Source organism: Cryptomeria japonica, chromosome 10 (genome assembly GCF_030272615.1).
Source record: "Cryptomeria japonica chromosome 10, Sugi_1.0, whole genome shotgun sequence".
Classification (NCBI taxonomy): domain Eukaryota; kingdom Viridiplantae; phylum Streptophyta; class Pinopsida; order Cupressales; family Cupressaceae; genus Cryptomeria; species Cryptomeria japonica.
Window position 1 is genome coordinate 729657757 of NC_081414.1, and position 24930 is coordinate 729682686.

Here is a 24930-nt window from a genome sequence, read left to right on the forward strand (position 1 = left end):
GAATTCTGATTACCTTCTCCTACCTATTTCTTTCAGCCCTCTCTTCCCCATATCCTACCTTTCTTACATGTGGGATAAATATGTCTGTACAGCCATGCTCCACATTTGTAATTATCTAATTCCATATAGTTAAAATGTGGGTGCACCATATAGTTAATGATCTAATTCCATATAGTTAAAATGTGGGTGCACCATACCATTGCTAGCATCAAGCTTTATTTAGGTTTAGAACATGAAATCATACAACCTAAAAGGTAAAAATTACATACAAATCAATACTGACAAAAAAATTCATAGTAATAACAAGTCAATTGGAAAAATCTTAAGCAGGACCTAAATTATAATTATAAACATGTTCTCAAATCCTCATAAAACATCAAATTCAATGTAACTTGAGCAAAAGTCCCGACTATCCAAAACAAAACATGAACAATTCATCCAATTGTCCAATAAGATGTTGAAAACTCTATTGTATTTACTATTACTACTCTCAATTCATCATAATTAACAATATTACAAGAGAATCCAACATTGATGTCATTATGATAGTCTATTATAATGGGTATGATAGTATGGTTTCTCAACAACCCTTGCTAAGTAAGAGAACCATTACCACATTTTCATTAAGAACTACTATGTTAGGAAAAAGTATATTCCATTTAATCATCACATGCTCTTATATTAATATAATACTAACATATTCTATACTAGTTTATTAAAAACCTAGTAAAGGCATGGCTTGAATATTTTCCAATCTCTATTTATATTGTATCATAGTTGTGGTTGAGTTATATCAAGTATGCAATTGAACTAGCACTTTAAAAGAACAATCACATATATTCTGTTATTAGTTTCCAAATTAGTACACACCATATATGGATAAAAAAGGACTTCATGTGAGAAATAGAAGGTAGTTTTTTAACCTTGCTTGAGTAGCAAATTTTGAAATCTCTTAGAAATTATTTACCTTATCGATGACAATTGCATACATTGATAATAAGGTCTAACATGTGGGTTATTAGTTTTACTTTCCATCATACTCCATGTGTAATAGATGCTTAAATCTCAAACATAGACATGGTAGGATTAGGCATGTAAGTATACCTAGAAACAACAAGTGAAAATGATAGCACGCTTCCTTAAGAATCCAACATCATGTGCTAATCTAAGTAATTAATGTTGTCTTAGTAACTTACTTGTCCTTTTATTCAATGAAGTTTTTTGGCAAAAATATGTTTGCTTTCTTATATTAATGTTTTGGATCACACTCTATGATCCATCATTGAGAAGAGGATAAATTTTTATTCCTAGTTAAAGATTATTCTTTTTCTTGACAATGGATCATAGAAGGCGATCTGAAATTATCAATTGAAAAAAAATGAACATAATTTTTATTAGAATCTCTAAGTGTATACATGATAGATTGTGAAAATTTAATGTCTCTAAAGGTATTTTGCATTCACATTTCAATAGAAATTTTTTCAATGTTCAATGAACATGAATATGAACGCATCTTAATTAGTAAAGCCACATCATCCTCCTAACATGATGCATTAGGAAGCTACAAGGATCTTCAAATCTTATTCACATAGTACAAACTTGAAAGAGAATCAATCATAATTTGAAATCACTCAAGAGAGAGTTTATACATAAATTCTTCTTTATTGAATTTTGCACAAAGTTCATGTGAAGGCTATGGTGATTCTAGTAGAAATCCAATTTTGAGGTTTGATATTTGCTTGCATTTAATTAAAAGTTTCAAAGGCTTTTTCAACAAACCCTTTTTGAACATATCCTACCACTATGACATTCCCTAAGTTCACATTACTTTGAGGTATTTTGTCAAACAACTCACATGCTTAGGTATCCACATTTCACATGCATGCTTACCACGTGTGTGTGTGGAGAGAGAGAGAGAGAGAGAGAGAGAGAGAGAGAGAGAGAGAGAGAGAGAGAGAGAGAGAGAGAGAGAGAGAGAGAGAGAGAGAGAGAGAGAGAGAGAGAGAGAGAGAGAGAGAGAGAGAGAGAGAGAGAGAGAGAGAGAGAGAGAGCGACCCAATATTTGTACTACTTGCAGAAAACTGGTAAATGTTGGGGGCTTTTTTTAAAATTTCATTAGCCATTTTAGGTGTACATGTTGTCTAATTAGAAACATGAAATGCCTCACAACTACAAATAAATATAAACAATTAGGAGAATTAAATTTCACTTACTTATGTAGTTGAAAAAAAATTAGTTTTTGATAGAATAAACAATATATATTAACATTAAAAAAATAGTTTCAAGTGATAAACTCCCTTCATCACCATTCTTCCCTTAAAAGTTGCCCGATCTTAGGTATGACAATATATGGTAAATCACAATAACTAATTATAATTATGTAAACCATTTTGATAAAGAAAATATTTGATTACAATTCGTAGGTAGTCAATTTTGTTTAAGAATGATTCCATATAAATGATAGAAAAATGTACCATCACAATTCTTGACCTGCTGTTTATAATTGAAAATGGCAACCATACAACATCTATTTACCAAAATAATTTTTTCCTTTCCTTGTTTAAGTTTGAAATTTGTTCAAGGCATCTTGAGAAGCCTTAATTTTATATTTATAATTATAAAAAAAATTTAAAAAGATTTTGAAATACTTATATTTCCATTTGGCAACGCCTTGAGAAATCTATCAACTAAATATTTGTTAACTAGGAGTTATTGGAGCTAAATTTGAAGATTAATATTATAAGCCAAGGAACAGCTATGGAATTTAGCACAAAAATCTCTCGGAAGATAACTTCACAATTTCCATACAGCTATGCAATTTAGCCGGTCTGAATCAGATCTAACAACCCTATCAAAGCTTCAGAAGCACAAACCTTTTGATTCAGCCCAATTCCATAATTTTTGATCCAATATTCTTCTGAAGGTACTTGTTAATGCCTGAATAGGAGGAGCATTTGAGGCAGCATTTCTGCACTTCCAAACCAAATTGCTAAATCAGAAGAAATAACTTAAGGCAGCTGCATCTCTTGATTTAAGTCCAAGGAAATGATTTCCGATATCGCATGAATGCCATTTTCAAAGTTGAAAAAGCAATTTGTAGCAAAAGGGAAACGTCTAAAGCTTCTTGTAAGAGGATCGAAATCATTGATCAGACAAGAGAGAGTTGCAGAATTTGTATGTTACCTTCTTTGAATGGTGCAGGGCAAACAACTACCTTTTAAAGGTAATTGTAACAGTGTTGAAATGGAATGGGACGAAATTATTTGCAGGTGCAAAGAAGTGTGAAGATAAAATGATTACTACGGATGTGAAGCACGGCTGTTGAGAAATATTTATCCCACATGTAAGCAAGGTAGGATGAGGGAAGAGAGGGCGGAAAGAAATAGGGGAGGGAGGATTTGTACAAATCATACCTTTCTCGGCCTTTTGGCTAAGATCAAGTGTAGTATCTGTTCTTATCAGTTTAATATCTGATACGTGGTTCAATGAACCACACGATATTAAATTAATTTCTTCACGGGGAAGCTCCAAAAGGTAGCTTGCTATCAGGGCCTTCGAGCGTCGCTTCTGTTTTGCACTACTGCAGAAGCCTGGCGCACCCCACACCGAAAGCAATCAACAAATTGAATTTACTCATTCTGGCTTCAAAAGTAAAACTGATCTGTAATTGAAATTTATGTTATTTATTGACAAATTATATAGAGAAAATCTGAAGCTTTAGCTTTAAAGTAGATTATGTTGCTTCTATTTTGCATTGAATCATCAATTTTGTTTCTGTTTCGCATTGAATCATCGATTTTATCTTTGATTAAGTGGATGAATGGTACGAGTTTTCTTGTAATCCTCTTTACGAGTTCACTATTTTTCTTTTAATTTATCTTCAAATTATTCTTCATGTGCTTATTTTTCGTCATCGTAATCTGATTCCATACCAAATTATTATTCTGAATTTCATCAGACAGGTTCTGAAGAAATACATTATTATGGAGGCTATGCTGAAACAGAGGGTTTGTGCTTTTGAGACTTTAATGGGGTTTGTTATAGCTGATTAAGACCACAATATTAGGGAAATGCTTCGAGGTTAAATTCAAAAATGTTTATTTGTTAAAATATGTACAACGAAAGAGATAGTACAGGTAAGCCCACCTTCCCGCTCCCACCTAGGGTCTATATTCCATTGCTGTATGGATGTATTTAAGTATTTTTGGCAGACTCAAATATTTCGAGGTATTTTCAGTTTAGATAGGTGTTTCTTTGAACATCTCATGCCTTACGATTTGAATGACAACTTTGAGTATACTTCTACCTAAAAGAGATCCACTCATGGGATACATTTATAGGGAAAATACTTCAGAATATTTTCCATTGCTGTATGGATGTATTTAAGTATTTTTGGCAGAATCAAATATTTTGAGGTATTTTCAGTTTAGATAGGTGTTTCTTTGAACATCTCATGCCTTACGATTTGAATGACAACTTTGAGTATACTTCTACCTAAAAGAGATCCACTCATGGGATACATTTATAGGGAAAATACTTCAGAATATTTGAGTCTGCCCGAAAATTTTCTTCCATTTCATGTGGTACACTTGAAAAAAAGCATAAAATGTTCATATGAGCGGGGAAGCGGGGGCTTATTTGTAGTGTTTACTATGCTGTACATCTTTAACAAGGAAACGTTTTGAATGCAGCTTATTTCATGTGATACACAGTAAGAAGTAAAGTCACTGAGACTGTCAATGTCCATGCCAATATTAACCTTTTGAGTGATATGAGATCGAATGGCATGGAGGATGCTACTAAAAGGAAGTGTAGTAATCAGAATTCGAAACCGCCTCCTCAAGGTTGGGTTAAATTCAACACCGACAAGTGTCTTGGAAACGCCACTAACTTCGAAGCAGAGGCTTTATCAATCAAATCTGCTTCTCCTTGGGCAGTTAGCCAAATGTATAAACAAGTCATTATTGAAACGGATTCTCAAATCCTGGTTGAAGCTTTGGATTGTTCGAGGAATTGACTAAATTTTTTTATTAGATTATTTCGATTGATGTTTCGGATCATCAGGAAGAGGATTGATATTTGTTTTTGCTAGAATCTCTTCTGTGAATACAGAATAGATTGTGAGTATTTAATGTATCTTAAATGTATAAAGGGCCTTTCATCAATAATTGTATGAAAGTATTTGCTATTTGGTATGCGGTACACGGTACAGTGAGTTTATGTTTTGTTTTGGTAAAAAATTATTTGTGAATCTGATTCACAGGTGCTGGTTTCTTTCTATGTTGAATGAGAGGCAGCTGGATGGGGTTAATTGGTGGCAAGCTCAGGTTCTTGGACAGATTCTCAGTTTGAGTGAATTTTTTTATTAGAGTGGAATTTTTGATTCTCTCTTTTTCCCATATTCTTGAGGAATGGAATGGTGTAGCGGATTGTTTGGCTTAGTGGGCGTCTGCTCACTTGGAGGATAATCCTTTGGCTTCGGATCTTTCTAGTGTGTTAGATCGAATATTAGATAAGAATAGGATAATTTAATAGTTGGCTTTTACTGACGTTCGCTGCCTTGCTACTTTGTATCTGCTTTTTGTGATTAATAAATTTTTACTCCTTTTTAAAAAAAAGATATTAACTATAATTTTAAATCACTGAAGAAAGAGTTTATACATAACTTCTTCTTTGTTGAATTTTACACAAATTTTTTTATGAAGACTATGCTGATGGAAATTGGCCTTTATAGTTAAAAGATCTAGTAGAAATCGATTTTCAAGTATGCTTTGATGGGAATCCATACCCTCTTCCCAGGCTCTAATTTGAGCATAGGTAAGCTTGATTTTTTGTTTGCATTTAACTGGATCTAAATTTGAAGGTTAAGGAAAATTTTCATGAAAGTTATGATTCAAAGTTGTCTTTCAAATCTTAAGCCATGAGACGTTTAAAGAAACATCTATGTAAACTGAAAATACTTCACAATATTTGATTCTGCCTGAAAATTTGCCTTTCATAGAATACACTTTTAGGCCAAAAATGCATAAAATGTCCATACAGCCATGGAATTCAGCCGGTCTGAATCAGATGTAACAGCCCCATCAAAGCCTCAGAACCTCACAAACCTTCTATTTCAGCACACTCTCAATAAGTTTTGATCCCATATTCTTTTGAAGGTACTTGTAAATGCCTGAACAGCAGGGGCGTTCCCCAACATTTGAAACTGTGTTTCCTGATTGCGACCTGTGACTGACTGTAACAAGACAATCTGCTATCAATTTGGGACAACATTTGTGCACAGCTGTACTTCTAAACCAAAGGAAGATTCAGGATTTTGATACCCAATGACTAAATCAGAGGATATGTCTGATGGCAGCTGCATCTCTAATTCAAGTCCAAGTAAGTGATTTCAAATAATGCATGAATGCCATATTGGAAGTTGAAAAATCAATTTGTAGCAAGAGGACAACGTTCAGAGCTTCATGTAAGAGGATCAAAATCATTGCTCAGGCAGCAGAGAGTTGCACAATTTGTAGCGGTAGTATGTTATCTCTTTGAATGTTGCAGGGAAAACAGCTGGATTTAGTGTAACATTGTTGAAATGGAATGGGACGAAATGATTTGGAGGTGGAAAGAAGAGGGGATGTAAAATGGTTATTACAGTTGTGGAGCATGGCTGTACAGACATATTTATCCCACATTTAAGCAAGGTAGGATATTGGGAAGAGAGGGCTGAAAGAAATAGGTAAGAGAAGGTAATCTCAACTCATACCTTTCTCGGCCTTTTGGCTAAGATCAAGTGTAGTATCTGTTCTTATCAGTTTAATATCTGATACGTGGTTCGATGAACCACACGATATTAAATTAATTTCTTCAGGGGGAAAGTCCAAAAGATAGCTTGCTATCAGGACCTTCGAGCGTCGCTTCTGTATTGCACTACAGCAGAAGCCTGGCGCACCCCACACCCAAAGCAATCAACAAATTAAATTTATTCATTCTGCCACGCAAAATTAACCTAAAAATTGAAGTCCTGTTGAAATTTATATTGTTCATAGAGAAAATAGTTAGACAAATTCCTTGACTTACTATCTTACTCAAGTAGATGAAAGTTGAAATTCCTTCAAAAATATTATGTTCCCACCTCTATTTTAGATTTTTGCTTCCCATCTTTTAAAATGCTCTCTCTTCCTCGTCTTCCTCGTAATCCTCTTTATGATTTCACTATCTTCTTTGAATTTATTAGATGAATTTATTTTGAAATTATTGTTAATGGTTTTTTTAAATTTTTTTATTTACCCTTCTCAAATTTCAAAGTTTTATAAATCTCAAATTCTTATTAGATTTTTTGATAACGGATATATGTAAATTCAGTAAGTTTGATTTCAATATTTAATATATATCTTTTAATTTGATTATAAGTAATTTTTTTTTAAATGTGAAAGTATTCATCATTTGCATGTTTCTAGTTTGAAATTCTTTTTTAATTAATTGTTAGCCTTGATAAGTATACATCTATCGTTAATGATGATGGAAGTAAAGACCTCTTTAAAAATTGTTAGCCTTGATAAGTATGCATCTACATTGATCTTACCTTCAAATATAGGGTTATCTAGATTGACTTGTACCTTGCATGGTTTGCGACCACCGAATGGTTGTTGTGAACTAGGAGGGTTTTGAGGTTGTCTACAAATATTTGCAAAACTCTATATGGGATTCCTTCTATATTATGTGCTTGATGCTCCTACAATTATTCTCATTATTATACAAATCATCCTCTATCGAATCTTTTAGAGCATTTGTTATGTTGGAATTTGAAAATATTTTGTTTCCCACTAGCAGACGTGAAGGAGGGTATGACAAAGGGTCATGAGTTTCAAGCTCCAACTTCTTATATTTATATCTCTTGTGAATGAGAATACAAGCATACATGTTCTAAAAACCACTCCAATATCACTAAAAAATGACATGAACCGAGAATCCTTTAATATTAAAAAAATGGGGCCCATGCATAAATATCTCAATGGAAAATCAATCAAAGAGATTAAGATAGGTTATATGTGTGGGAGGTTTGAGTTATGTTATAGATTGAGAAAATGAAAATAATAATAGAAACATAAAGAAGGTAGAAAATAACCAAATTAGAATTTGTAATGACAACTTTATGTTAGTCTTATTTTATACATGATTTATGAGAATAGGTGTATTGGCTGTCCCTTGTCATCCTCTCCTAAATGTCTACTTGAAAAATAATGCTTAAATACATTAATGTACAAAGAGGGGGGAATTTGAGGCATTATAGTTAATATTCTTATTGCAACTATCACAATCACTCACAAGCAATGACAACAAATCAATCCATGTAATTTTTATATGGAGTTATAACTTTTGGTTTGGATTATAAGAGCTAACTAGGATGAAGTTATTGTCAATAAAATCACATATGACCATCACATCTAAACTAGGACTGCACACACAATCCTTTTTCCAAATAGTACTATTTTGGATGATGAAATACACCTATTGAGGGAATGACTAAATAAATCTTCTATATAACACACACTTCTCCCTTACTCCCAAAACACAACTTTGTATATCTCATAGTCAAGATTAAATATTGTAAGTTTGGAATTAAGAAAAGGACCAAGAACTACATATTAGTGACCCCTCTAAATTGTAAAGCTCTACAATAGAAAGAATTATGTGATTAGTAACACAACAACACCTAGTTCCCATACAATGTATTTGATAGAGCTATTAAATTCACTAGGAATAAGTTTCTTTTTATCCCATGAACCCATTTTTAACTTTGAATTTACTATTTTCTAGGTGGACAAATTCTATTTTTAATTTTTGATATTTTATGTTATAACATTCCTATTTCTATTGTATTTCCTATTTATAAATCAAACTAGTCAATTTTAGTTTTATTATTTTCATTTTGAATATGGTTTATTTAATAGTAAGTACAATAGAATAGTAATCCCATAATTTTTATAATTTAAATTGAGTCAATCTTATTCTAGTATCTTCAAGGAATAATGATTCAAAATTCTAATTATGATGGACAAATCAATTTGAATACCACATAAGAATTTGATAGAAAAACTTTTTTTTTTTTTTTGAATCCAAAAAAATTATTCTTAATATTAAATGCATAAATGACTGTCATATTCAAAAATAACTTGGAAAGAACAAGTAGAAGTTGTAGCATCTCATTCATACATACATACACAAACACACACACACACACACACATACACATATATGTGTGTGTGTGTATATATATATGTATGTATATGTATGTATATGCATCTATATATATATATATATATATACATATATGCATATACATATATATATACATATCCATATGCATATATATGCATATGCATATGCATATACATATGCATATACATACATACATATACATATACATATACATACACACACACACACACACACACACCCACACACACACACACACACACACACACACCACAAAGTGTCAATCATCACCAATCGCCAGATATAATTAGATTATTTTCTCATTTACCAATTAAGGTCCTAATTCCCAGTTTCTTGATTCTTTACCAGTAAGCTCTCTCCGGTAGACCAAAAGATTTAGATGACATAATACAACATAAGTAAACATCAGTAGACATGAATAAACATTAGTTGCCATCAATGACAACACAAATAATTGATCAGAGTCATCTAATAACTCCAGCGAAGGTGGTGGAGAATAATTGTCCTAAGCAAGCCAAATCTCCCAGGCGCAAATAAAAAGAGAAACCTGCGGACAACTCATGCGTAGGGTACAAAATGACGGCGGAAGCCAGCTGGAGCTTCAGGAAGCGCAGATAGAAGAGGGCTTAGATAGGTTTAAGTGAAGGGTTGGCAAAGCTAAATCGAACCCACCATAAACCCCAGGTTTAAGTGGAAGCTTGAATTCAAAAAATAGTATAGCCGTTGACCCAAGACTGCTAAAGGAGTGCAGGAAAAATAATACAAAAAACTAAAATCTGCACTCCTCAATCAGGATGATAGAGAGCATCCCCAAAACTCTAGAAGGACGAAACCTATTGGATGATCTAATCTGCTTTACCACTAATCTGATTACTCTGATCCCACCAATGAATGAAAGAACCTTGGCTTCTATTTTTTATAAGGCATCTGCCACTGCATTCGCTTCCCTGTAGATATGTTTGGCTTCAAAATGCTCAAATTTGGTCAAATTTTCTAATTTTTTTTCTAAAATTGCTTGAAGTCTCCAGTTTGGAGTTTTTTTTTCTTAATGCATTTATTGCTATCTCCGAGCCTCCTTCCACTGAAACATTTCTTAAGCCATGGTTGATGCAGTCCATCAAAACAAGTTGCAGAGCAGTGAATTCTGCTTTATTATTGGTGTCTGGTGGAATTGGCTTTGCCATTTTCCTTGTGATTGCTCTTGATTGATCTTTGATTACGTAACCTATTCCAGAGAGGCCTGGGTTTCCTCTGGATGCCCCATCAAAGTTTAATTTTACCCAATCAGGCTTTGGGGGGGACCAGGTTGCATCTTTTCTAGCATTGATTTTTTGACCAAAGGATGAAGGAATTCTAATTCCTTGCCACTTTAGCCTGATATTTTCATCCGATGAAGAAAAGACATTGGAATGATCCAAAGAAAATGCTATTCTGCAGTTGACTGAGTCCACTATTGCCGATTCAATTGAGTTTAGAATTGATTCCTGCCTCTTAGCTTTGCCTTCAAATAGCCTACGATTCCTTTCTTTCAAGATCTCCCAGACTAAGCATGATGGGGACATTTCCATAATTTGACTCAGGGAGCTCTCCTTAAGAGGAAGGGGCCAACTTTGGAGTAGATACTTGATGTCATTCGGTAGGGCTATAAACAAACCCAACTTAGCACAGAGCCATCTCCAACATTTAGAAGCAAAGGGGCAATTCAAGAGGAGGTGGTACACTGTCTCTGATTGGGCTTTACACAAAATACATCTTGATGGTCCTTCGTAACCCATTCTTGTAAACTTATCTGCAATTAGAATTTTTTTTTGAAAGGCTAGCCATGCAAAGATGCCCATTTTTGGGATGACTTTGGGGCTCCAAAACAGCTTCAGAGGGATGTCTTGGTTGTTTTGATCTGCAAGGCTGACTAGAATTCTATATCCGTCTTTTGAATTATACTGCACTGTTTTGGATGGCGCCCAGATCAGAGAGTCTTCCCCTCTTCTGGGACTGGTATTTCTTGCTTCTAGTTGTTCTAGGAGTTGATCTAGATCTTCCCTTGGAATTGGTAGGCCCTCCATTAATTTCCATCTCCAACTTTGGGAATTCGACATGTCAACCATTTCCAGGTAGTCTCTAACTTGGGAACCCCAATGCTGTTTAAACCTGTATTCTGTAGCAGGAATATTAATTGAGTTTGTCAGAGGTGGATAGCCACCCCAAGAGTCCTCCCATAAAAGACTAGATGAACCATCATGAATATCCCAAGAAATTGAATTTGAAACCAGATTTCTACAGGAGATGATAAAATTCTAGGTTCTGGACCCCTTGGGAAAATTGCCTGATCTGAAGATGTTGAGATGGTCCTAGTCTGGTAGATAATTTGTTGCCAACATTCTAACCCATGTTGAATTGGGGTTTTTTATGAACTTCCAGACTAATTTAGCCCCTAGGGCTATGTTTTACAATTTAAGGTCTTTGATGCCTAGGCCACCCATTGATCCAGGCTTGATAATTTTGTCCCAAGCTATTAAAGCAATTTTATGCTTCTCCTCAGTGTTTGCCAGGAGAAGTTTCTCATATTCTTAATTATGAAAGAATTAACACTAGATGTTAAGGATAATATGGATAAGAGATAAATAGGAAGGGCCGAAATCACAGCTTGGATCATCACTAGCCTTCCCGCCCAAGAGAGCCACTTGCCCTTCCAGGAATTTGCATTTTGTTCAGCTTTTAGTTTTAAAGGATCCTAGAATTTAGAGTTCCTTAGACCTCTCTCTATTGGAATGCCCAAGTGAATACAAGGGAGACATCCTTCTCTATAGTTTAGAAGTGTGAGAATTTTGGTCTATAATAGGATTGGAGTAGTGAAAAAAGAGACTTTAGTTTTATCCTTGTTTCTAAATTGGCATGAAGCCCTTCCATACATTTCTAGTATCTGATTAAGATGGGAGGCTTCCTTAACATTTGTTGTCCCCAAGAGAAGGTTATCATCTGCAAACTATTGATGTGTGACTACAAAATATTTTGTTACTTTGATTCCCTCTAACGGATTATTAACATAACTAGCTTTGATTGCCCTTCCCAAGGCCTCCCCCATTATGATGTAGAGGAAAGGAGATAAAGGATCTCCTTGTCTAATACCCCTTGAAGAGGAAAAGAATCCCGTTGGCTTTCCATGAATCAAAATTGAAAATTTAGGTGTTGATATGCATTCAAATACCCAGTTGATCCATTGATTATCAAAGCCAAATGCTTGCATAATTTTGAAGAGAAAGTGGCAATCTACACCATCACAAGTTGTTGTTATGTCTAATTTTATTATCACACCTGGCCTATTTGTGTTTTTAAGGGTGTGGATTGCTTCTTGCATTATAATCACCCCATCAAGGATTGAGCGACCAGGAACAAATCCAGTCTGTTCTTTTGAAATGATGTTGTCCATGAGAGGCTTCAATCTGTTAGTCATCACTTTTGAGAGAATTTTATAGAGTGTGTTGCATAGGGAATTAGGCCTATAATCTCCAAGATTTTCTGCCTTCTCCTTCTTTGGAATGAGTGCTATGAAGGTGCTGTTTACTTCTTTGAGAATATTCCCTAATCTTTTTGAGGATTCTAGAGCTTCTGAAAGGTCTTGACTTAAGATATGCCAATATTTCTTGAAGAAGTCCGCAGGAAAGCCATCCGGGCCAGGAGCCTTACCAGAGGGGAGTTGGTTTAGAGCTTGGAATACTTCTTCCAACTTTATTTTCTCATTTAGCATTTGATTTTGTTCATTTGATATGATCTTGGGGATCCTTGCCAACAACTTTTTTTGTTCCAGCAGATGAGATCCTTCATTGTTGTTTAAAAGATTAGAATAAAAGGATATAATCTCTTTCTTAATTTCCTTCGGATCCTTTGAGATTTTGGTTATGCTTAATTTGCAATTTTGATATCCAATTCTTGCTTCTTCTAAGTTTTGTTACGTTATGGAAGAACTTGGTATTTTTATCCCCCATTCTGAGCCATTTCTCTCTAGACTTTTGCTTGCAGAAGATTTCTTCTTTAGAAAGAATGTCTTCATACTCCAATAAGAGGGTCCTTTCCTGTTGAAAAGATTCTTGATCCATTCCCACCGAGATGATCCTATCATTAAGAGCTGCTAATCTCTCTTCTAGTGATCTTTTTGTTGAGAATATGTTTTTGAAGTGCTGAGAATTCCATTGGAGTAGTTTCTGCTTAACTAATTTTAGCTTTGCAATGAAGCAGGAGAGTTTTAATCCCTTAAAAGATCCTTCCTTCCACCAATTTTATATCAATGTAAGAAAATTTTGGTCTTTCATCCACATATTTTTGAACCTAAATGGAGTCTTGGATGATCCCTGGGTGCCTTGCAAAGAGAGCAAAATGGGGCAATGATTTGAGCTTGAACAAGGAAGGACATTGCAGGAGGGAGTGAAAGGAAAGAGCCTCAAGTCCCCTTGCCAGAAAAATCTGTTTATTTTTTCTGCTATATTACTGAATCCTTTTCTTCTGTTTGTCCATGTGAAGGTGTCTCCTGAATCTATTTCCAAAAGACCATTCCTTTCAATCCAACCATTGAAGTCTTGTTGAGAACCCCCTAAGCGAGTAATTCCTCCCCTTTTATCTGAAGCACTCCTGATAGCATTAAAATCTCTCCCAATGAAGACTTGTTCCTCAGTTAAAGTGGATAAGACTCCATCTAAAGAAGACCATGTGAGTCGCTTTTTGTGTGGGGACACTGGGCCATAGGTATTAATAATAAAGAAAGAAGTGTTTGACTGAAGATGAGTGATTTTGGCAAGAAGCCAATTCCTACTAGATAAAATACCTTCAACTTTGATTTGAGAAGGCTTCCAGATTATCATTAATCCTCTAGAAGCTCCTTCTGATGCTACTGTCAATTGAAGAGAAGCTTGGAACAGAGAGCTAATTCCATTTCCAAAGGCTACTGCATGCTTGTCCTCCAGTTTAGTTTCTTGCAATAGGATTAAGTCTGCACTGACCAAAAGAATCCTTCTTTTGATCACCCTCTATTTGTTAGGGGCATTGAGGCCCCTAACATTCCATGATAGGATTTTCATTGTTTTTCAGGAAGGGGGTTATCCTTCCCTACTTTCCATAGATCCGATAGTTTAGATTGATTCTTCGCCGCTCCATCCTGGGATCTAGCTTCTATGAATGATTTGTGGCCCTTCTTGGGAGGGGAAGAACCAAAATCTGGCTTCTCCAGACCCTCATGAATCTGGTGAGGCCCTAGTTTCCTTTTTTCCTTAATCTGAGAGTAAAGAACTGCAAGGGGAGTGTCATTGAAAGGAAACGTTTTGAATGTAGCTTATTTCATGTGATACATAGTAAGAAGTAAAGTCACTGAGACTGTCAATGTCCATGCCAATATTAACCTTTTGAGTGATATGAGATCGAATGGCATGGAGGATGCTACTAAAAGGAAGTGTAGTAATCAGAATTCGAAACCGCCTCCTCAAGGTTGGGTTAAATTCAACACCGACAAGTGTCTTGGAAATGCCACTAACTTCGAAGCAGAGGCTTTATCAATCAAATCTGCTTCTCCTTGGGCAGTTAGCCAAATGTATAAACAAGTCATTATTGAAACTAATTCTCAAATCCTGGTTGAAGCTTTGGATTGTTCAAGGAATTGAGTAAATTTTTTTATTAGATTTTTTTGATTGATGTTTCGGATCATCAGGAAGAGGATTAATATTTGTTTTTGCTAGAATCTCTTCTGTGAATACAGAATAGATTGTGAGTATTTAATGTATCTTAAATGTATAAAGGGCCTGACATCAATAATTGTATGAAAGTATTTGCTATTTGGTATGCAGTACAGTGAGTTTATGTTTTGTTTTGGTAAAGAATTATTTGTGAATCTGATTCACAGGTGTTGGTTTCTATGTTGAATGAGAGGCGGCTGGACGGGGTTAATTGGTGGCTAGCTCAGGTTCTTCACAAATTTTTTGACAAATTTTCAGTTTGAGTGGACTTTTTGATTCTCTCCCTTTTTCCCATATTCTTGAGGAGTGGAATGGTGTAGCGGATTGTTTGGTTTAGTGGGTGTATGCTCACTTGGAGGATGGCATATTGTTGACATGAGTCCTTTGCCTTCGGATCTTTCTAGAGTGAAAGATCGAATATTAGATAAGAATAGGATAAAATTTTAATGGTTGGCTTTTACTGAGGTTTCCTGCCTTGCTGCTTTGTATCTGCATTTTGTGATTAATAAATTTTTACTCCCTTTTAAAAAAGAAAGATATAAAAAATAATTTTAAATCACTCAAGAAAGAGTTTATACATAACTTCTTTGTTGAATTTTACACAAAAATTCTAATGAAGACTATGCTATGGAAAGTGGCCTTTATAGTTAAAAGATCTAGTAGAAATCGATTTTCAAGTATGCTTTGATGGGAATCCATACCCTCTTCCCAGGTTCTAATTTCAGCATAGGTAAGCTTGATTTTTTGTTTGCATTTGACTGGATCTAAATTTGAAGGTTAAGGAAAATTTTCATGAAAGTTATGATTCAAAGTTGTCTTTCAAATCTTAAGGCATGAGACGTTTAAAGAAACATCTATGTAAACTGAAAATACTTCACAATATTTGATTCTGCCTGAAAATTTGCCTTTCATAGAATACACTTTTAGGCCAAAAATGCATAAAATGTCCATACAGCCGGTCTGAATCAGTTGTAACAGCCCCATCAAAGCCTCAGAACCTCACAAACCTTCTATTTCAGCACACTCTCAATAAGTTTTGATCCCATATTCTTTTGAAGGTAATTGTAAATGCCTGAACAGCAGGGGCGTTCCCCAACATTTGAAACTGTGTTTCCTGATTGCGACCTGTGACTGACTGTAACAAGACAATCTGCTATCAATTTGGGACAACATTTGTGCACAGCTGTACTTCTAAACCAAAGGAAGATTCAGGATTTTGATACCCAATGACTAAATCAGAGGATATGTCTGATGGCAGCTGCATCTCTAATTCAAGTCCAAGTAGGTGATTTCAAATAATGCATGAATGCCATATTGGAAGTTGAAAAATCAATTTGTAGCAAGAGTACAACGTTCAGAGCTTCATGTAAGAGGATCAAAATCATTCCTCAGGCAGCAGAGAGTTGCACAATTTGTAGCGGTAGTATGTTATCTCTTTGAATGGTGCAGGGAAAACAGCTGGATTTAGTGTAACAGTGTTGAAATGGAATGGGACGAAATGATTTGGAGGTGGAAAGAAGAGGGGATGTAAAATGGTTATTGCAGATGTGGAGCATGGCTGTACAGACATATTTATCCCACATGTAAGCAAGGTAGGATATTGGGAAGAGAGGGCTGAAAGAAATAGGTAAGAGAAGGTAATCCCAACTCATACCTTTCTCGGCCTTGTGGCTAAGATCAAGTGTAGTATCTGTTCTTATTAAATTCACTGACTTCTTTGAATCTATTTTGAAATTCTCAAATTCTTATTAAATTCTTATTAGATTCTTTGATAAGAGATATATATAAATTCGGTAAGTTTGATTGCAATATTTAATATATCATCTTTTAATTTGATTATAAGTTTAATTTAAAAAAAAATGTGAAAGTATTCATCATTTGCATGTTTCGAGTTTGGAATTCTTTTTTAATTAATTGTTAGCCTTGATAAGTTTACATCTATTGTCAACGATGATGGAAGTAATGACCTCTTTTAAAATTGTGATGTTTTTAGGTAACTTATATCTTGAGATCTACTATATCCATTTCAATAAAAGGTCATAATTAGGTAATGAACGGTCCAACTCAAGCAATACCGAAAGTGCAACAATAAGAGAGAGAGCACATGAGATTGTAGATAAAACATGTAATAATAATTAGCACTTGAAAAAGACATAGTATAAGAGACACACACGATTTTGTTTTCTTTTTTCCAGTGCCTCCTCAATTGAGAAAATCTTTGAGTCCCATATATCTTAATTAATATATCATTGAAATATTTCCTACAAGAAATTTATACAGTGTAAATTCTTCATACTTACGTTTTGAAATTGCAATTAACACTAGTAGAACTCCTATCCACTAATGAAATGTTTTCCTCTTATCGTTTCCAAATGTGAGGGAAGCTTCTAAAAGAACATGACATTTAATTTCTAGTTGTCACATGAAATCCTTTTTAATATATTTATCATTCCCCACTCAAATGAATCATAACCTACTAGTTTAAAAATATTTCATATATATAATGGGGTCAAAGCATAAAAATATGTTCCTCTTGGGCCACAAAAAAACATGGATTAAATTATGCACCCAAGCACAAGGGTTCCTCAAACACACATTTAAACACATAGTGCATGTGTGTTTGTACAAGTGTATGTTGTCACATGGAAACTCCTAGTGACCTATATAAGGCAAATGTTCCTCATTTATGGCACTACTCATTTTTTCGTGTTCAAAAATATAATCTTGGTGGTCACATTCAAGGAAATATTTTTGCATGCTTTAATATAATAATATAATATGATGTCTATATAATACACTGCAAAATATATATTTATAATATAGTGGATATATATAGAGCTCTCATCCAAGGAAAATTGTATAAAAAAGTGTACTACATAATGATTCAAACCACCAATAGACATGATTAAAGATAGTCACATAAGCACTTAAGAACTAGGGTAGAAAACAATAAACCTACAAAATAAATAAATAATTTTTTAGAGGATGATAAGTAACACTTTTACAAACATACCATCTACTAAATTTTGATGGCATGCTAGCTTCTAACCTTCCACTTTCACAACTACCACCTACATACTAGAAGAAGGCACAAGTTGGGTAACATCACAATCTATAGAATAATCCAAACCTAGGAAAGAAACCCCATGAATACCTCCAAATACTCCTAGGCATGAACCACATGGTTTCTATATCAACCAAGTAGCATAAGAGAGATAGATACCTCTAACCAATTGATAGAATGAATCGTGCCATTAAATTCATTTGAACTAGCTACAAATCTCTGTTGAAAGAGCATAAATCCTACATGCCACAAAATGCTACAACACTTTCAAATATTAAAAACCTCATTCTCAACCATCTTTCATTAGCATAGGAGAAAAAAGACAACATAATAGAGGTAAAGAAACATAATAATAACAATTTTAGCATCCAATCACTCATTTTTGTAGAAGGAACTACATTGTGAGTTTAGGAACACAATTTTGATGGATGCAAGTTGTGGACCTTTTAGAGATAGATTCTTCAAGTCTTGATGCTCATAACACAAACTTAACCAAGCTCGAATAAATAGCATCAAAGCAAAAAAATAGAACCTACATTCTTCTATTAGTCATCTTACACCTAATACCCAGGTCCCTAATTTTAGTTGAACATCAATGCACCATTGTTGAATAAAAGAGTTAAATAAAAAATCCACCCAATCACATTGTAGGTAAGTCCTAAGATCAATACAAACAAATTACTAACCACTCAATTATTAGAATACACACAAAAAAATCTTTTCAAACCATGCCATAAAAAGGTAGCCAAAGGAAGGAAATAAATATGTAGATATGTTTTGACATAGGAAGATATCAAGTTCAAGTATGTTGTTGAAATGAAATCCATTAATAGCCTTCAATCCCTAGCCATAATGTATATAAGACTAAATAATACTTAACTTAAAAGAAGTTAATTTTGGTAGGGATAACTTTTGAACTCAACAAATAATTAAGGGGAATAAAGTCATATAAATGATTGATCCTTCATCACAATTCTAAACTATTGCGACTGATCGATTGCGTTGTTTGGGTAATGCATTCCAAATAGATACAGTTGCATACAGATAACTGTATCTATTTGGAATGCATTACCCAAACAATGCAATTGATCAGTCGCACACGAAGTTTCAAAAGTGTTATATTTTTCAAATCCTAATATTATTTATATCTCCTCAACCTCTAGAGGAGCCACCTGACCTGGCCCCACCCAAACCAAGATCCATTCTTCCTACTTTTCAAGAATGTATTTCTATTCACTATCTTGTAGTTTCCCTCGTGAATTTTCAATTATAGTGTAGAGTTCTTCACGAAGGACACCACCACATCATCTATAGTCTAGCAATTCAATTTTTTTCTTTGATCCCATGGAGGCCAATAGTCCTTTGTCTGAGAAAGTGCTTCCTGAATAGTCATGGGGGGGAGAGGTAATGCTTGAAATCACCCAAGTTCTATTGTGAGATTGTGTACATAACCTCTTGGTCTTCTGGAAGTCGAAAAGTACATTGAGTTCGCCAACTCTGGTTCCACACTATAGAAATTGTCCGATATTGCCTTCCAAATATCCTTCGATGCAAAAGCATCATTCTCATAATAGAAAAAAGGTGGCCCTTGCATGACCACATTGATTTCCTCCAAGCTTGGCCCAATAGGTTTCCCAGGAACTCCAAAACCAGTTAGTCCCTCCGGACATAAATTAGAGACGTCACATCACACACTCCAGACATTGTTTGTTTGTATTGCATACTCTCTATGTATTTATCACCCTTTAAAACATTCCTCTTCTTTTCTCCAATTGCTCTCTTCTAGGCAACTGATAAGCTCGTTTCCATGCCATTCAAGATAATGCTTGCTTGCTTGCTTTCTTTTACAAAATTTACATGCGCACGAGTCTTCAGCTTGTATCTTCTGCTTCCACACATATATAAATTTTAATTCACACTTAGATGATAATTAAATAAAATAAGCATTTCTAAAGAAAATATTTAGTCATTGGATGTTACATATTATCTGATGGAAAGATCCTAGATCCAATTGTTGGAGAAAGGAAACATCATTGATAATTTTTGTTTCAAATAACGCTGAATCAAATAAATTACAAATGTTTCATGTAATTTTTAAAAATAGAACTCATGCAATGCTTTCATGCACCGATGACAAAGCCGTCTGACCCACAACATTATCCATAATAGAACAAATCACTATAATAGGCTATTATAAAGAATCTATACAAAAATATGAAAGAACATTAAATTACCTCAAAAAATAGAGGAGATATTTAATAAAGATATCATCTTTTAAATTAAGAAATGGGCAGGAGATTAAGAATACAAACCTTCCATATTGCACACTTCAAGGTATATTCAAACCTATTTGATCTAGGAAAGCCCCCATCAACAGACCTATTTTTGTCATTTTGTGTGTAGGAAATTGATTCAAGAGTTACGTGTGAAGAATTTGGCAAAGTAAATGATGACAATAAAACTCAAATTTTGATGGCATGAAAAGCAGAAGAGTAGGCCAGTTCCATACACCTTCCTTTACTATTTTAAAAATATCATCGATCAAAATATTGTGCAGCAGTATTATGGAGTGCATTTCATCTATTTTATGCCCAAATATTTCATCATACCACTTTCTTTTCAAAGGAGACTGATTGATTGCGCTATTTGGGTAATGCATTCCAAATAGATACAGTTGCATACCATTTATCTATCTTGAAAGCTTTTTATCTTGATGGTATTAAATTAAAGTTCTTTCTCTATTTTCTGGTGATCTCTGGAGCAGAGGTTGCTTTGCATCGACTTGGGATACATTTAACTTGTGTTGTATCTACGGAAATATGTATCCTAGGTCGATGCAATGCAACCTCTGCTCCACCAATACCAGATAGAAGAGAAAGTACTTTAATTTAAAGCCATTAGGATAAAATGCTTTCAAGACATATATTAGGTATAAAAGGAAGCCTACCCTGTCATTTGAAGGGGTTTACCTACAATTCAAGTGATCTCTTGATTATAAAATCAATTCAATTCCAAGTGAACAAGGAATCAAGCATTCATCAAGAATTGAAGGAGAATTCAAGTTAAAGCACACCATTCTGCATGACATCCTATAACCTTGTGTGAGGATTCAAGAAAGATTCATCAAGGTATCATGTTCAATTTTAAGCATTTTTAGATTAGATCTATCCTTTCCTGCAAAAGGAAAACATTATACTTCAAGGTTAATTCACAACCCGAGGTTTGACCTAGAATAGACCCCATCAACAAATGTATTTTTTGTCATTTTGTGTGTACGAAATTGATTTAGGAGTTACATGTGAATAATTTGGAAAAGTAAATGATGACAATCAAACTCAAATTTTGATGGCATGAAAAGAATAAGCATTCATTTTGTCTACATCTAATAGGTGGGGGATCTGGTCGATCCACACCTCCTAGTCCCAACAATTCTACTTGAACACTCTGTCACAGGAGAAGAGATATATCTTCTAGGTCTACTAAGAAGATGCTTACTATTAGTCATATGATAAGAGAAAATAGAAGAAACGTACTACTAGCTAACAAGTTGTGTAATGTTGGGTGATTCATGTTACATCATGGATTTCAATGGCTAGCAAGTTGTGCTATGCTAGGTGATCCATGATAGAGAAGATTAACAAACAAAACCATTTGTTCGCAAGGCAATCCAAAAACTCTGCTACAAAATGGTTGTTGTAGTGACACAAAACACAAACAACAATAATAAACAACACTTGAAAAGGTGTAAACAACAACAATGGTCACACTAGCATTAATCCATGCTATTTCAAGTAACGAATCTCAAAAAAATAATAACCATGCCCTAGGGGGCGCTATGTACCACAACACTTCTAGTTTGAGGATATAACATAAATGAATTAACACGAGAAAAGAGGAGAGCTCATATGCCTCCCCTTAAGATGTCAACATTCCTCTAGGTTGATATCTTAAGGTAGATAGTGATCAAGGCTGATAAGCACATTCAACACCAAGAAGATACCCTTAATAAACATACATGCATTCCAAGCTAGGAAGAAAGATCCTTGTACATGCCTCATTGCTATAAGAAAGGAAGAGATAGTTGTAAAAGAGATATTATGAAAAAATTAAACATAATTTAAATGAAGGCAACCAAAAGAACGCAGAGAGATTAAAAAAAATCTATAGAGCAACTATTTTACATACCTCAAATACAAGATTGTAGGGTGGAACTATAAAAAATGGCAAATCAAGGAAAGAATGAAAGATCCACACCAAATTCTTATACAATGCAGTCCAGTTGAAGGATTTTCATTCAACACAAGATAGTGAAGGGGTCATTATGATGATTTATTTGAAGGTTCATAAGTTAAATGTAGTCACTAACATATAAAGAGTGAATAAATTGAAGAGCCCGATGAATTGCCAGTGTAGCATGAGGATGTATGATGTCAACAATAGCAAAATGATATTATGATGGTGGAGAAACTACAAAAAGTTTTGATCATATTTTTATTGAGCATGAAAGCAACCACCTTGAGCTCATGAATGATAGGCATCATGTTGTAGAGTATCAACCCTTGTTGAACAAGGGTGTCACATTTTTGAGGCTCGATTAGTGCAAGGAGACATTTTGTGTATATGAAGTGGTTTCAATTAGCCATTTTGTGTCCAAGCAAGGAGAGAATTTGGATTCAGGACAATTCTATGCAAGAAAGGATATCAAGTTATAAAAGATAAAAATCAACAAAGGTAAAGTGGATCCTTAAAAAAGAGGAACAATTGACAACTATTATTCTTTCTCCACAATGTAGAGATAAGAAGAACTAGGCTATTACGTTGCCTCCCAAGTATGATTGCACATGAAATCGTAGTACCATGAATGACAATGAGCCCCTAATAGGTAATTAAGATAGCAATATCATATAGCAAGATAAAAACATAATAGGTTATAAATGTCATTTAGAAGGGATATGATGAGTGTATAACTCATTGTCACCTATTATTTAAATGTTACTAGAACTACAATAAGTTGTTGAATTTAAGAGTGGATCGGAAAAGTTGAAGCCATGGTTTTATGGCTCATTTAGGATTTCCAAGAGGATTAGAGAAGTGTCTTATAAGTTGGAGCTACCAACGAATAGTAAGGTGCACAATATTTTTGATGTATCTCGCCTCAAGAAAGTGTTGGAACACAATGTAGTTCCATCTTTTGAGTTACCACTATTGGGTGAGGAAGGGAAACTTATTCTTATTCTCGAGGCTATCATTGATGTCAAGGAGCATACTCTTAGGAGGAGGACTATCAAAGAGTACTTAGTGAAGTGGAAGAACTTACCAGTTGAGGATGCTACTTGAGAGGGTGAGCAACCTTTGTAACATCCAAAGTTGAAATTGCTCGAAAACAAGCAATTTTGGGGAGGAGGGATTTTTTTTTTAAAGCTAGTTGTGTCTCTAGCTAGCCATCTCATTGTTGAAGGTGAGTTTTGGGGAATTAAGAAACTGATTAGACGTTCTTAGTCACTGGAGTATTGATGTAGAGCTCACAGGGAAGCACACCATTCATCATGACACAATGAAATTTCTTCAACTTTGTTTTGTAAAAATACTCACCCAATTGGGCTCTCAAGAGGAACTATTCCAAAATCTTATCAAACTTAGGTTGTACTAACATCCACAAGGAAGAATGGATCCAATGACTGATCCTATTACTCATTGTCACCTATTATTTAAATGTCATTTAGAAGGGATATGATGAGTGTATAACTCATTTTCACCTATTATTTAAATGTTACTAGAACTACAATAAGTTGTTGAATTTTAATCTCCAAATCATGACATTCATTACTGGAATAGTTGATGATGCTTGAAAAAAGGATTGTCCTAATTTTGTTTATGGTTTTTTCTTCAATTTTTCAAGGGGAGAGTAATAAAGTTGGCTTTAAGAAACTCATACAAAATTATCTCTTGTGATATTAAAAGTTGTTGGAAAAGTCATAGATATATTAGACAATGGGGGAGGGGATGTCAAAAAAGGAGGAGGATAGAAACCTAAATCGGTGTATATCACTTAAAAAACCACTTGATACTTAATCGACGTGTCTATCATATGCAAGACAACCGATACTAATCGGTATGTATTAGTTAAGCCCGATAACAATCAATGTTTACAGTTAATATATTAACCGATATTAATCGGAGTGCATTGGTTAAGCCCGATAACAATTGGTGTTCAAAGTTAATATGTTAACCGATATTAATCTGAGTGCATTGGTTTTAATGTAAGCTGATACCAATCGGTATTCTATGCTATGAGATTTACAATTGATGATTATCAGTAGTTAAGCATTGATTGAACTTTTCAAGCATGGTTGAATATATACAAATTTAAGAATGATCATTGATTAAATGAAGGAACAATATCTTGAAGTCTTCATCATAGTTTATCGATAGGATAGATGATTGAATGAGAGACTTCATTTATCTCTCATTCAATCATTTATCTTACCGAGGCTATCATGCATTAACAGGATAGAGGGACCTTATATCAAATTAAGGAAGGCATGAGAGTGATATATGTATTAGTGTAATTATTATACTTTTTGAATATTTATCCTTAGTTACATTTAGACCAAATTACAAGTTACATTCAATATAGGACCACAAGTTACATTACCCTATCTACAAGTTACATTCAATATAGGACCACAAGTTACATCACCCAATTAGGGTCAGACCAAATTACAAGTTACATTTATAGGGCCTGTCCTATTCGAGCTAGCTACTATTTCAACACATTCTAACACATGTATCTATTTCTATACAATAATTAGTAGTAGCTACATAGACTAGCATGGTACATAAGTTCTTTTCTAATAGTGCCCTTCATATGCAATTATTTCTAGATTATTTAGTTGTACCGACCTTCTTAGGTTATGCAAA

The 24930-nt window shown here is 34.3% G+C and overlaps 2 non-coding genes and 1 pseudogene across 2 annotated transcripts; all 3 read left to right on the forward strand.

Annotated features, from left to right (window-relative positions):
• The first annotated feature begins 3409 nt into the window (after positions 1 to 3409).
• On the forward strand, positions 3410 to 3604 carry LOC131045596 (U2 spliceosomal RNA). The gene has a single exon (XR_009105843.1). It is a non-coding gene; the product is annotated as a U2 spliceosomal RNA (small nuclear RNA).
• A 3146-nt stretch (positions 3605 to 6750) lies between these two features.
• Positions 6751 to 6945, forward strand: LOC131045595 (U2 spliceosomal RNA). Its single transcript, XR_009105842.1, has one exon. It is a non-coding gene; the product is annotated as a U2 spliceosomal RNA (small nuclear RNA).
• Positions 6946 to 16595: 9650 nt separating this feature from the next.
• On the forward strand, positions 16596 to 16692 carry LOC131045592 (U2 spliceosomal RNA; annotated as a pseudogene).
• Positions 16693 to 24930: the final 8238 nt, after the last annotated feature.